This window comes from Sciurus vulgaris (genome assembly GCF_902686455.1).
Source record: "Sciurus vulgaris genome assembly, chromosome: 6".
In the NCBI taxonomy this organism is placed as follows: domain Eukaryota; kingdom Metazoa; phylum Chordata; class Mammalia; order Rodentia; family Sciuridae; genus Sciurus; species Sciurus vulgaris.
In genome coordinates, this window is record NC_136466.1 from 69,222,106 (window position 1) to 69,234,478 (window position 12,373).

At 43.1% G+C, this 12,373-nt stretch overlaps 1 protein-coding gene and 1 long non-coding RNA gene across 6 annotated transcripts in view; one reads left to right on the forward strand and one right to left on the reverse strand.

Annotated features, from left to right (window-relative positions):
* LOC306664938 overlaps positions 1 to 2,872 on the reverse strand; it is a 71,759-nt gene extending 68,887 nt beyond the window's left edge. The window contains exon 1 of the long non-coding RNA XR_013764866.1: positions 549 to 2,872. This is a non-coding gene — a long non-coding RNA (uncharacterized lncRNA). The remainder of the gene's footprint in view (positions 1 to 548) is intronic.
* FGF1 (fibroblast growth factor 1) overlaps positions 1 to 12,373 on the forward strand; it is a 91,209-nt gene that overhangs the window by 48,230 nt on the left and 30,606 nt on the right. The gene's annotated exons all lie outside the window — the stretch shown is intronic.

Sequence of the window (12,373 nt, forward strand, 5' to 3'; positions counted from 1 at the left end):
CAGGGCCTTGCTAAATTGCTGAGGATGACCTGGAACTTGCAATCCTCCTGCCTCAGCCTCCCAAGTTGCCGGGATTATAGGCACGTTCCACCACACCTGGCAGGATCTGGTTTTTCATTATTTATTAATACTTCTAGCTGGTAAGCATTGCCTGAAATATGTTTAGCATGATTAACCTAATCAAGCAACCATTTATATACTAGGAGACATTTATAACATAACCTATGATATGCATCACATTCAATGTTAGCAGACAAAAAGCAGAAGAGCAGTGTCTAGAGCTGAGCTCCAGGTGGAATCTTCATTCTGATCTCTTTTCCCCTTTAGTGGTTTAGGGGACCCCAGCTCTTCCCACAACCCAGTCCGAGGCAGTTCAAAGCCCCGCAGCACAGAGCTCAGAGTCCTGGCTCTCTCAGGCAGGGTGCTGCATGGCCTTCCCAGGCTGTTCCCCGCATCTCCTCTTGGAGCCCACGTGCTCGAGCCAACACAAAGCCAGGTCTGTTCCCTTGCTGCTGTTGTCAATTCTTCACATACCATGTGCCACCTACCTTCTGTCCTTTTTCAAGTCATTAAGCTCCACATCAGGAGCTCTGTGTGTTCCTTCTTTGTAGCCCAGACATCTGTTTTTTGTTGGAAGTCCGGGCTGGTCCAGCGTTTGCAGGATGCAGCTGGATTTGCTGATGCAAACAAGGCTGCTCGGCTGTGAGTTTTCTGACCTTGAAATGGCCCCACAAACTATCCCTGCAGGCTTCAACAAGGACTTTGCCCCAGTCTAAGGAAACAAGAAAATGAACTTGATTCCAGTTAATAAGTTGCAGCCAAGAAGGAACCAAAGCGCATAGATCTTTCTTGCCTTCTCTGCCTCCTGGTAACCTTTCTCTCACCTGACTATTCCTTGTTCTGAAGTGAGATGTCACAGTCAAGGACATCCACTGGGGGATCCAGGAAGTCAGGGGCCAGCTGGCTCCTCGGACTTTGGTGGGTGCTTGGACCTACTCTTCCTAGAAAAGAACTTCTGCTTTACTCTGGCTTTTGGTTTTGTTTTCCATACTTCACTAGATTTTCTTTGTACTTAAGAAAGTAAACATTTAAACAAGTAGCTATTTTAAAAGTTAATCATCTCCAATGCCATTTTTGTTCTACTTTTTAGCTCCACGAAATTAACCAGCTTCTTTTTACATATTCCATGTGCAAACAAAAGCTGGATAGTAGTTTGTATTTTTAAAATATCTCCCAGCTCTGGAAGTTAGTTAATTTCTCAGGATCTCGGTTTTCTACTGAGAAATGAGAATGGGAATACACCATGTACCTGTGGTCACTTTTACGATAGATTAAGTAAGAGATAACATAAGCGAAGTACTTAAAAGAGTACAAATAAATTAGATTTAATTAGATATATGTGTTTTGTTTTAAAATTACATTTACTTTTACAACAACTCTCAAAAGTGAGAACCAGTTTGATACCTTCAGTAGTATATTCAGTAGTAAATTTCCAGTTTAAATGAATTTCAGTTTAAATGCTAATTCAACTTTCAAACTATTCATTAAATAACAAGAGAAAATAAATTTTGGATGCCTATGTCTAGATTATTCAGGACAAAAAATTCTGCATATAGAGCAAATAAACTCCCTCAGAAAGAGAAAAAGAAAGAAGAAAAGAAAGAAAGAAAAAAAGGACATAGAAAACATAAGAAGATAAGAAAATCGAAACAAACCCCAAATCACCCAACTAACTAACCAAGATGGCAAATATCTCAAGCAGACACAGACATTTGTAGCCTTGAGTAGCAGGGAGCATGCAAGATAAATCAAAATGGTATTTTACCACCACCAAGACTAAATCAGGAATATAGGCAATTAGTCCCCATTGTCCACTCCCCAACCTCCACCATTCTTTGTCCCCTACAACTTCCTTTTTATTATTCTTGGCCAACCCCCAATGGAAAATCTTGAAGCATTCCATGTTTTTGTTGATCAAACCACCCTCTGGAGGGTCTCTAATCTTCCCCTTCCTTCACGTCAAAACTCCTCTCTTTTTGGAGTATGTCTCCAAAGTACTAGCCAGATATCCTCGTTCTTCAAGGATAAGAGCATCAATAAATATTCACTGAGCACTTACAGTGTATGGCCAGAGGGCGTGTCTACAGGGGAAAGGTGTGTCCAAATCCAATCCCTGCCCTCGAGGACTTGAAGGGTCATCCGGGAGGTCGAGCAGAGGATGCAAATAACTCTAATTGCAGGGTAGAGTGAGTGGCTGCCACAAACAGCTACAGCCGACATGCACAGGATGCCATAGAGGAAATGAATTTTGGCTTGGTAGGGATCAGGACAGATTCAGGATGGAGGCAGTACTGGTCCCTGGGAAGCATTTGTCCTATAAAAAGATTATATTAACTCTTGCAGTCCCCTACAACCTGTGGGTTATTTTGAATGCCTTGCCCTTTCTAGCTAACAGCTAGGGGAGGATCAGTGTTCTGTTGCTTCTTCCAGCTCCTTCCTCACGAGGGTCACAAAACCTCCTCCACTGAGTGAGACAGGCTTAGATGTGTGTGGCCCTGCACCAGCCCCTGACCTCACCTGGCAAACTCCTGCTCACCCTCAAAGGCCTCAATTCAATGTCATTTCCTTGAAGAGCCCCTACCCCTCTTTCTGACCACTTGCCAGCTACTGCTGCAGTGTCCTCCAGCCACCCCTCATTTCGACAGGGAGATAGGGTCATTTGCATCATTTCAGATTTTCTTTTTCCCTCCCTCCCTCCCTCCCTCCCTCCCTCCCTCCCTCCCTCCCTTCCTTCCTTCCTTCCTTCCTTCCTTCCTTCCTTCCTTCCTTCCTTCCTTCCTTCCTTCCTTCCTTCTCTCCTTCCTCCCTTCCTTCCTTCTCTCCTTCCTTCCTTTTTTTTCTGACAGGGTCTCCCTAGGTAGCAAAGACTGATCTCAAACTTGGATCTTCCGCCTCAGCCTCCAAAGAAGATAGAATTACAGGTATGTGGCACCATACCTGGTCATTCCAGATTTTCATATTCAACTGTTCACTTTTTAAAATGCAATATCTCATTGGGTGAAGGGATGCATATCTATAATCCTAGCTACTCTGTTTCAAAGTATTTTTAAAAGAGGGCTGGGGATATAGCTCAGTAGTAGAGCAACATTGGGCTCAATCCCCAGTACTAAAAAAAAAAAAAAAAAAAAAAGAAAAAGAAAGAGTAATATCTCCTGCTGTAGGAATAAAAAGACAAGGAAAGTGGGAAGTTGGCCTTTCCTATTTGCCCCTGTGCTCTCAGTGCCTATTAAATGATAGCATTTAATAAATGTGTTTTTGAATGAATTAATGAATGATAATAGTCTATTTAAATCTTGTCTCTTCCCCAACTTTTCATCTCTCTGGCAGGCCAGTTTAGGCTGGGAAGGTGTCAATGGTTTTAGAAAATAAATAGGATTAATTTCATATTTACTTAATTAATCAAAAATGTTCACACTTTGGCTCAGTATGATAATTGGAAAAGTAGTATATTTGATGGGACCTTGGTTCACGAAGGGGCCTGAGCCAGTGTGTATCTTTCCGGCAAAACTGACGCAGAACACAGGATGAAGCAGGGTGTCTTCTTCCCTAACACCCTCTTTTCTTTCAATAAATATGTTTTTTTCTCAGTTTTATTGAGGTATAATTGACAAAAAAGTTATAAGTATTCATGGTATACATCATGAGATGATTTCCTCAATCACCCTAATTAATATATCTCTAACGTCCTATAGTTATTATGTTTGTATGTGGTGAGGACATTGGGGAATCTACTTCATTAGCAATTTTCAAATATACAATGCATGATTATCAACTATGACAACCATATATACACTAGACCTGCAGAATTTATTCTTCCTAACTAAAACTGTCCCCTTTGATCAACATCTTTCCATTTCTACTCCCCTTCCCCAGCCCCTGGCAACTACCATTCTACTCTGCTCCTATAAAGTTTGATGTTTTTAGATTCCATATAAAAGTGAGATCATGTGGTATTTGTCTTTCCATCCCTAGCTTTTCCACTTATCATAATGTCCTCTAGGTTAATTGGTGTTGTTGCAAATGATAGGATTTCCTTCTTCTTAAGGCTGGGTAATATTCTGCAGTGTAGATATACCACATTTTCTTGACCAATTCCTCCATCAGTGGACACCTAAGTTGATTCCTTATCTGGGCTATCGTGAATAATTCTGCAATAAACACAGAGCCGGATATCTATTCAAGATACTGATTTCAATTCCCTTGGCTATATATCCAGTAGCAGGATTGCTGGATCTTATTGTTTGCAGAAACTCCATATTATTTTCCAGAATGATTGAACTAGATTACATTCTGAGCAACAGTGACAAGGGCTCCCTTTTCTCCATACCTTCATCAGCACTTGTTATTTTTTGTATTTTTTAAAACATCTATTCTAAAAAGTGGAGGTGGTACTTCATTGTGATTATGATTTGCATTTCCCTGGTGACTAGTGAGGTTGAATGTTATTTCATATACCTCTTGGCTCTCTGTATATCTTCTTACAAGAATTGTCTGTTCAGGTCCTTTGCCCATTTTTACTGACTTATTTGTTTTCTTACTATTGATTTTTTTGAGTTCCTTATACATTTTAGATATTAATCCCTTAATCGTATATAGTTTGCTAATATTTCCCCCCATTCTGTGAGTTGTGTCTTCACTCTGGCTGTTTTTTGTTTTGCTGTACAGAAGATTTTTAGTTTGATACAATCTCATTTGTCTATTTTTGTTTTTGTTGCCTTTACTTTTGGGATTATATTCAAAAAATCATCACCCACACCAATATCAAGAAGCTTTTCTCGTGTGTTTTCTTCTAGTCATTTTACAGCCTCAGGCCTTATATGTAAGATGTCAACCCATTTTGAGTTGCTTTTAGTCTATGGTGTGAGTCAACATATTAAACACATCTCATGGGCCTGGACTGTGTTAGGCATGGGGATAAGATAGACAGGGGCTGTGTCCTGGAGGAGCAAAGCCTGGAAACAGGCACGCAGACGGCATGAGGCCTGCTCTGAGGTGAAGCCTGAGGGAGAAATGTCCTGTCTTTCTGAGGCAATGGGAGTGGTGGCAGCCTTGGTAGACTCCAGGCCAAGAGAAAACCAAGTTCAAAGGCCCCGAGATGAGAGCAAACTTGGCACATTTGAGAGCTAGAAGCTCTCGTTTGAGGTCACTGTCAGGGAACTCCTAGGCCATTTGTCTTTATGCAATACAAAGATGAGGAGAGCTTGGAGGAAGGTTGGGCTACTAGAATGTACACTTACAGGGGCTGGAACCTCTGTGACTTTGCCGGCCATGTGAAAATGAAACCTGAACAAAGGAGTGTTTTTTTTTTTTTTTTGGCAATTGAACCCAGGGACATTTAAGTCACATCCCCAGCCCTTTTAATTTTGGGACAGCATTTCTCTATTTTGCTTAAGGCCTCACTAAGTTGCTGAGGCTGACTTTGAACTTGCAGTCCTGCTGCCTCAGCCACCAAGCTGCTGGGACGACAGGTGTGCGCCATGGTACTGTGCACAAGGTAGATTCTTAAAGACCATTTACAAAGTGAATGAATGAAGTCCACCTGGCAGTCTCAGCCTCTCCTCTGGCATCAACAGGATGCACAGAAGCCTAAGTCAAGACGCATCTGGAAAGCCAGCTGTCCTACTTCTCTTCCCCACCCCACCCCCACCAGGTTAAGCCACTCAGAAAGGACACTGTCTTCGAGGTTTTGCAAATTATAGTAGCATGACTAGAAGACTCAGTTCTTGGGGTCATGCTTACGCTGCCAAGGGAGAGACAGTTAGTCCAGTCACTGGTGAGTTGAGGTCAAGATGCAGAAGCACAGACAACTGTCCTGAGTGCCCAGCCTGGCACGGCAGGCAGTGGGGGAATCCTGGCTCCTTGGCAACATGTGTCATCTACTGAATCGTCCTGGTACCTCATTTCCAAATCTGCTACTGAAGACCAATGAGTTCACAGTCCCAAAGCAGCACCACCCCGTGTGGGAATTCTGTGTCCTGGTGTATTCAAGGCACACTATTTAAATCCAAGTTTAGCTCATCTCCTGGTACGATGCACTGACTACATGCTGCAGACTCTCTCAGAGCAGGCTCCTGGGCCAATACTCCCAGGATATCTGAGCAGTCACTCTGAAGAGTGACACCACCTCCGGCTCATACCCACACATACCGCTCCATTGAAGTCCACAGCCTCTGGCTTGGGCCATAGCAAGTACTTTCCCTTTTTCTGCCTTTCCTCCCGTATTACACTCAGCAGCCAGAATGACATTCTTAAGATGCACATCTAGGAATGTCACTCCATAGCCCGCATTGTTCAGTGGTTTCCCACAGTCCTTCAGCTAAATGCCTGTAAGGCTTGGAGTGATCTGGCTGTCAGCTTCCCCAGCCACGGCCTTCTCTCCTCATCCACGATGCATTTTTCAGTTCCCCAAGTGAAAGATGCTCTTTCTGGACTCAGGAATTTTGTGCATACTTTTAACTGCTACCTTTCTCTCTCTACTCACTAGCAATATGACCACCCCTTCCTCCAGGAAGTCCTTCCATCTCCCAGGCATCTGTAGGTCACTTAGTACCTGCCTTCCATGGTGTCTTGGACTTTACCATTGTAACACTGAGTTCACTCCAAATCCCTTGCATAGGGCTCTTTCTGTTTACCCACCTTGCTGAGAAGCTGCCTGTGGTTTCATGCTACAGAGCAGCCAGGAACGCAGACTTCTCTATTCCTCCATCTTGAAACTCCTCATGGGGCTCTTTCATTCGCACTAGAATTCAAACTCCAAGAGGGCCTCCCTTCTTCTGCTTTCTTCTCTACTCTATTCCTCGTATCTGGCATATACTAAGTTCTTATTAAATATGTGTCAAGTGAATGAAGAGTATTCAGATGGGTAAACAGTTGGGAGCAACTTTACCAAATCAAATAAGAGGCAGAGAGAAAACAAAACTTAATAGAACCTTACCCCCTTGCAACTCCCAGCTACGTGACCTTCCTCACCCTGGAGTCACCAGTTCATCTTATTGTGGATTTATATGCTGTGATTAGGTCCCAGTTGATTCTTCAGAACCATTTCTGGCTCAGCTCAGAGAAATCTGGGCCTCTCCACCAGGTACTACCACAGTCAGCAAAACAAAGCCTCAGCAAGCCAAATGCAGCCCAGATGTGTTGGCTGTTGCCGTCGGCCACGCCTACGGCTGCAGAGCAGGCTGAGAAGCAGCCTCTCTCATTTCGCTTCACTCTCTGTTTTTACTTTCTTCCCCCTAGTAGCAACAAACAACAATTCAGTAAAGGAAATATGAGTAATGGAAAGAAAGATAAAAAATAAACATATCAAAATGGGCAGTGATCCCTGACCATTGCTTTTAAAGGAAACAAGGAGAGAAGATTTGGAGATATTTCAGTGACCTCGCTAAAAGGAAGAAAATAATCAAGCTTGTCCCTCCCTTCTTGGCTGAAGGGCTTTCCTCTATGTTGGGACACAAAAAGTTTCCCCAGACCCAGGGGGTGGCACACTCAGGTGTGCATCAGAGTTCCCTGTGGAGTCTTGTTGGACACACAGGTGCCCCAGCTCAGCCCAGCGAATCAGAACCCCAGGGACAGAGACTCTGATTCCTGCACACTGGGACACCATGCAGGGGAAGTGGGCTCAGGGTGCGAGGGCCATAGTGTGTCCTGTGTCCTATGCCAAGTACACGAGAGGCAGCTCAGGAGGAAGCTCCAGTTTACTCCTGGAGACTCCAACCATAGCGCTAAAAACTTCTTCAAAGTAAACCAGACTTCCAATATGCAGAAAAATGAAGGCTGTTGATATCACCTTCTGGTGGAAGCGAAGAGGGGCACATCCTGTTTATTTTGCTCACTTCAGTTGACACTGAACTGTACCTGTGCTAAGTACAACAAAAAGGTGATGCAGGCAACGGAATTGGGCAAGATGGTGATGGTAACTCAAGTTTACTGAGACCTTAGTTTGTGCTAGGTGTTTTACATGCATTGCCTCATTCAATCCTCCTAATCACCCTGCAAGATATTATTATCATCTTCATCCCATGGACAAGAAAAATGAGACACAGGGAAGTGGAGGAACTTGGCCAAAGTCACTTAGTAACTCAGTGCAGAGCCAGACTGTAAGCCAGGTCTCCCTGACTCTGAAATTTCTGGTTTAAACCATTATGGTATGTCTCCCTGCTTTTCTGATGCTTATAATTAAATGGAAAAGGCATAAGAAAATCAAAAGGGAAAGTACAAATTATACTGTTTTATGCAGCAATGAGCAATCAGCCTGGGCACATCTGGTGAGTGATACCATGTTCTGGTTCATTATTCGGCAGACTCTGTTGCAGAGTCTTAACAGGAAAGTTTGTAACCAAAGTAGCTATTTGCCCTCCTCCGTAGAAGGAGAGAGTCAGCCCATTTTTAGAGAAAGCCCAGCAGCCCCATTCCCCAGCATCACATGAAGGAGAGCAGGAGCAGAAGGTTCTATAGCACAAACCTAGGAGGGAGGTTTAATTATTTTGTGAAGTCCCAAAGTATGAAAGACGTTGATACTATTATGTGTGGTGAGTTTATCTCAGGCTGGGTCACTGTTTCCTTTACTTGTTACTATCAGATTTGATCTCTTCCCACTCTGGGAGTAGGTACAGTTCAGATGAGGAAATAGAGCAAGGAAGCTAAGCATCTCTCTTCAGGAGCACAGAATCTGAATCACAGCCAGGGCTCTCGCCTAGTATCTAGGCTATCTTGAATGTTGAGAGTAAGGTCAGACACCATTTGGAATGCTAAGTGAGCAAGAATTCTCAACTGTCTGCCATTTTTTACTTGGCTATGCCAAGCTGCCCTTCACTCTGGGAGACTAACTGTGGACTTTTTCTTTTAGCAAGTATTTACTTACTACCTTCATACATTATATTCCCTGCTAGGCATGAGAACCCCACTTTTACTAAGTAGGAGATGCAGTCCCCCCTCCAACAAGTGCCCAGATTTGTAGTGGATCAAAAGGACACACATAAAACATTTAGAGGTGATTTTACGAAAGGTCTGGATTTAACCGCGGCCTCAATGCCTGGAGGCTCATGGAAGTTGTAAGCTTTGAACAGGGGTCTGAAGCCCAGGGGGGATCAGAAGTCAGGAGTTGATATAACAACCTGCTACACGTTATGCAGAACTAGATGTGGGGAGCCTGAAGAAGTGACAGAGAAGTAACAAGGACCTGGAAATGCCAATTATCCTGATTTGAACATTACATGCTGTATTCACATAGCGAATGATCACAATGTACCCCATAAATCTGTAAGATAATGTATCAATTAGAAAGAAAAAAAAGTAAGGATATGAGCTTTGAACAGATGTCACAGCTGGGAGAGGGAGGCCGCACAAGTAGGCCCCCAGGGAGTCTGAGGCAAAAGGTGCTTTCGAGGCTGTATCAACCAACACTGCATCAGGCATTCTGCCCCACGGCAGGTGACCTGGGCACACCCGACTCTTGACAGGGCTACAAGTTAAGCACATAACAAGAAGAGACTTCCTGAAATGTTTGAGTAAAAACCTTATCAAATGGACATGGCTTCCCCCATGAATTCCATTTCCACAAATTCTCCCTTAAGAAGTAATGGCATGGTACACAAAGATGACTCTGGCAGTTTTGTTGATAATGAGGACAAACAGTAAACAAACCAAATGTCCAACAATAAAGGATTAGTAACGCAGCTTTGCATGTTCATATAATGAAATCCTTTGCAGTCATCACAAATAGAGATGTGCATGGACTTCATGAGGAAAACGTTCGTAACGTATTGAGAAATTCACACTATAAAAGAGCATCAATAGTCAGGCACGCTGGCACACGAAGCTCTGGAGGCTGAGGCAGGAGGATCTCAAGTACAAAGCCAGCCTCAGCAATGGCAAGGTGCTAAGCAACTCAGTGAGACCCTGTCTTTAAATAAAATACAGAATAGGGCTGGGGAGGTGGCTCAGTGGTTGAGCCCCTGGGTTCAATCCCAGTACAAAAAAAAAAAAAAAAAAAAAGGATCATAATAATTAGATTCTCTGTAATTGTTTTATAACAAATATATAAATGTACATTTATAAAATAAACATATAGGGTATGCATTTTTTTTCTCACTTTCTAAACTGCTTACATATATGAACAAAAAAGTTAAAAGAGGTTAATGCTGGCACATATGATCATACACAGTCAAGCAAGTGAGGTGTAGCTCAATGGTACAGCATTTGCCTGGCTGGCACAGGGTCTCGGGTTTAGTTCCCATCACAAGAGAAAAAAAAAAGAGTGATCCTACACAGTCCTTAGAAACTTTTAATGGTGATTTATCTATATTACTAATATTTGTAACACTCCCTCATGTTTAAGAGTTCCTTAGTAGACTGATATCCACTGCTTATTTGTTGAATTGATAACAGCAATAAAGAAACAGACCTAAATACTAGTCCTTTGCTTCACAAGTTCAGGGCAGGAACCCCAAGATACAGGAGGAGTAGTGAACAGCACTCAGAGTCCAGAGAAACCAAGTCCCCTGTTAAGGCTCCTTAAGTCGTTATGGTTATTCAAGGAGAAAGACTTTGTGTGAAGACAAAAAAAGGTTTTCAACTCTGCCAAAGGAACTGCTGCTCTCTCTGTGAGCCAAGGGGCTCAGCAGGAGGCCTCTAACCAGAAGTCAGTGACAAGTTCATCCTCTCATGAGTTTATCTTTCTGACTGCCTGCTATTTGTGGGAAATTTTTGCAATTGCACTAGAGAGGTAAAGTTTCCTTTAAAAAGGGACATTAAACTTAAGTGAAACTGCTCATGGGTAATTTAAATAAAAGTTAAAGGCAAGAAATTTGATAAGAAAGGAGTGATCAAAAGAATGAAGACAGCACCCCTGAGCCAAGTCTGGGGGATGTGAAGGCCTCTGGAAGCCTGGAAAGCCCTTCTGGAATATCAACCTGCACTAGAATATCCCAGTAGTTTCCCAGACCCTGATTTGGGTCTATCTTATCATTTGAATAGAAAAACAATAACATGGAAATTAAAAAAAAAAAAAAAAAAAAAATGAGCAGTTTATTCGAGTGATAACCCAGCCAAAGGGAGACAATTTCAGAACAGAATTCTGAGTCTGTTCAGATAAATCCTGCTGGGATTTATCTGATTGGAGGCGGAGGATCCTAAAAACAGATAAAATTTCTTTGCAATGTTTGCTCTAAGGAAAGAGGCCCTTCCGCAGGAAGAAACCGATCTATTTTTGTAAGAGCATTTCAAGTGGTTAGTGGACTTACTTCCTGTGGTTCCTAGGAATTCTACAACAGGCTCTCAGGAGGATGTTGGTGATAGGGAACAGGGACTTGATGAGTGAGAATCAATAATTATCTCTATATTTGCTTCACTTTTTTCTATAAAAATAATCTAGGGGAAAAACACTCACTTTAGAAGAACAAAGGTCATTACAACAGAGATCAGAATGGTACACAAATGTCCCTTAGTATGTGACAGAGTCTGTAGGTCACAAATTTGCAATCTGAAAAATTCATTTATTCACTCATTCCCTCCCTCCCTCCCTCATTCACTCAACAAATATTTGAGTCAGTCCTCTGTGCCTGCCCTTGCTTGAGGGCTGGGAAGGAGCTGAAAAAACCTGGCTTCTGTAGTCCTCCAGGAGCTGACCGTCTAAAGGAGAAGAGACCAGTCCACCACCGACTCACACGGGTGGATTACAGTCACTCATAAACAGTGGTTAGCCTTGGAAAGGCTCCAGAAGAGAATGGTGGGGAAGCTGGGAAGTCCTCTGATGAGGTGGCGCTTCAGCCACCATCTGAAAGGTGAGTAGGTGCCAGCCAGGGGCCACTATTGGGAAGGAGACTGCAGGAAGTCAGCCTGAGAAAACTGCAGTGAGCTCAAGGATCCAGGAGCAAATGGGGTGACTGACATGTAGGGACAAAAGGAGGGATAACAGGAGGGATGCATTGTCTTAGAGACCATGATAAGGATTTATAGAAATGGAACGCCATGGAAGGTTTCAAGCCAGGCAGTGATCAATCTGATATAGATTTTAAGAGATCTCTCAGGCCCAGTGTATGAAAATGACAGGAGGGGACAACAGCAAAAAGAGGGTTGGGGGAGCATGCTATTTTAGGGGTAAGGCTGGAGGTGCTGGTGGACTGGAGTGGGGTCGCCAGGGGGGTTGCTAATAAGTATGGACATTTGCTAAGCCTCAACTGGAGTCGAAGGCCTTGATTAATAGACCTCAGAGAAGTTAACCAGTTGACAGGCTGGGACTAGGAGGAGGAGAGGGAAGTACCTGCTTCAGGCAAAAACTTCACTCAGTGATCACACTAAGTCATATTTTCATATG